Source organism: Schistocerca americana, unplaced genomic scaffold (assembly GCF_021461395.2).
Source record: "Schistocerca americana isolate TAMUIC-IGC-003095 unplaced genomic scaffold, iqSchAmer2.1 HiC_scaffold_382, whole genome shotgun sequence".
Classification (NCBI taxonomy): domain Eukaryota; kingdom Metazoa; phylum Arthropoda; class Insecta; order Orthoptera; family Acrididae; genus Schistocerca; species Schistocerca americana.
The window spans coordinates 127,501-130,000 of NW_025726107.1; the positions used below are offsets into that span (position 1 = coordinate 127,501).

Here is a 2,500-nt window from a genome sequence, read left to right on the forward strand (position 1 = left end):
GTGGAAGTAGCCCAGGGGAGTGTCCGCCGGAAGGCGGAACCATCTCCTGACGGCGGCACGGATGGTCACATCTGCCGCTTTCAACGCACCCACTCGGGTGCGGCTGAGGGCCAGCCCATGGTACAGGCCAGGCAGAAGTACGGTGGTGAGGGCGTGGAGGCGCTGTTGCGGCTTGAGCGGAGCTCGGGAGATGACGTCCAGCTGCTCCACCAGGTGGCGTCGTGGGTTGAAAACGCAGCGACCAGCGGTGGAGAATTGCAGTCCCAGGTACCGGAAGGTTTCACCCACACGTAGGGCGGGCACGGTGGCGTTGCCCGCTTTGAAGGTAACGTCGGCGTCGACCTTCACCTTCTTGTCGCGCCCAGACGCGACTAAGGCGAGGGTGAAACACTTCCGGGCGTTGATCTGCAGCCCCAGATGGGCGAGGGCTGCGACGGCTGCGTCGATGAGGGACTGCAATCCCCTCGCGGTCGATGCAAAAAGCAGGACGTCATCTGCGAAGGCCGCAGCGTTAACTCTGCGACCAAGGATCCGAGCTCCGATGTGGGAGGGAAGTTGACTCAAAACATAGTCCACCGCAAAATTGAAAAGGAGGGGGGAGAGGGGGTCACCCTGACGCACACCCCTAGCCGGCTGCAGGGGCACGCCCACGTCGGCGCCGCCCGCTATCACCGTCGTGCTACCCTCGTAACACCTTTCGACGTACTCAATAAAGCAATCCGGCAGGCCATGAGCCCTCAGCACGGGGCGGAGGGCGGCATGGTCCACCGAATCGAACGCTTTAGAGACGTCGATCGATGCCACAAAAACAGAGCGACAGGAGCGGACTGCGTCGGTGAGAGCAGTGTCCAAGATGAAGGTGTTTTCCAACATCCCATCCCGGGGGATGAATGCCCGCTGACGTTCGTCCACAGCACATGCACGCATCAGGCGTGACGCGAGAACCTTGTGAAAGGTCCGCGCCAACACCGAGCAGACCGTAATGGGGCGAAAGTCAGCGGGGGATGTTGGTGCAGCCGTTTTGGGGAGAAGTGACGTCCGGGCGCGAAGCAGACGCTCGGGGAGGGCGCGGGCCAGGAGGAAGAGGTTCAAGAGTTTCACCAGGACTTCATGCGGCAGGCGCCGCAGCTCCGCTGGAGTCAGGCCGTCCGGCCCGGCTGCCGATCCCCTGGGCGGCAAGGCAGCAGCGACCTCCTCACGTGTGACCGGCCCCCATAGGCACTCAGGAGCGACAGGCTCCGAGTGCGGGAGAAGGCGGTCACGGATGAAGCCGGCGGTGGAGATCGGCTTCTTCGTGAAGAGGTCCGCCCAGAAGTCCAGCAGACCGGGGATGTCGGGTGGCGGCTGCAGCAGGGTGCCGTCCAGCAAGCCGCGCACGCAACGCGCACGCGACCTACGGAAGGCGTCCTGTGTCCGCGCGTATTCCCAGCGGCGCCGCTTGCGCTTCTGCAGCGGCGGGGCGGCAGGCGGCCGCTTGGATGGTTGGCGCGGCCGCTGTGTCCTGGTGATCGACCTCTCCCCCCTGGACCCGACCGACGCAAGGGCATCCGGGAGCATGCCCAGGATGACATCGGGCGGCGTGCCCCGCCCCAGACCAATGACTCGATCCAGGGCAGAGAAACGCTGGGCGGAAGCAGGTAGCCCCGCCAGATGCTCCCAGATGGCGGCGTCAGTCGGCCCCTCCGGCGGCGGCCCGGTGGTGTCGGCCGCGAAGTCCTCGGCTGCGTCGACGGGCGGCGCAGCGGCCTCGCCCGCGTCAGGCAGCGAGCTCGCTGCTCCACGGCGGGACGCCTGCTCTTCACCCCGACCGATCTCAAGTGCCTCCATGAATTGGCGGACAAGCTGCTTGTGGGCAGCTTGCCGCCGTCGGCACTTGATTGCCTCAAGCGTTCGGTCGGGGAACATCCTGGTAAGTTCTTGATTTACAAAGAAGAACCGGGCGTCCCTCTCCAGGAACAGTTCGGCCTCTGCCTTGGCGAGCGACAGGACTTCTTCCTCCGTCCACCTCGCGCGATGCCTCTCCGTCACGATCTCAGCGTTGGCGGCCGCAGGGTGTTGGCGGCGGCGATGGACCCCGAGACCGTTCTTCGTGGTAAAAGTGCGGTGGCACTCACTGCAAGCAAAGGGAGCTACACAAACTATCGCATTTTCGTTACGGCCGGTTGGCCGGATAGGTGCTGGGGTAGCTGGGGTGGCACCTTCAGCGGAAGGGCCACCATCTCTTGTTTCTTGTCGGCTGCCCCCAACTATAAAGGGATAATGCGAGGGGGGGCTGGTAACCCCCCCAAGCCCCTGGTGCGGTCTTCCACTCTGCAAAAATCAGCGGGCCCACGAGAAGGGGAGAAGACCGCAGGAGAGGAGAGGCTAAGAGGGCTAGGCCCATGTATTGCGCATCACTCTCCCTGTAACTATAACCCAAGGAAGGCACCTCGCAGCAGCAGCACGACTACATCAAGACCGCACTTCGAAAAGCCAAGTCCGGATGCAGCCACACCGCCGC

The 2,500-nt window shown here is 64.1% G+C and overlaps 1 pseudogene; it reads right to left on the bottom strand.

Annotated features, from left to right (window-relative positions):
- The window catches only part of LOC124581946, a 7,956-nt pseudogene that overhangs the window by 2,561 nt on the left and 2,895 nt on the right, over positions 1-2,500 (bottom strand).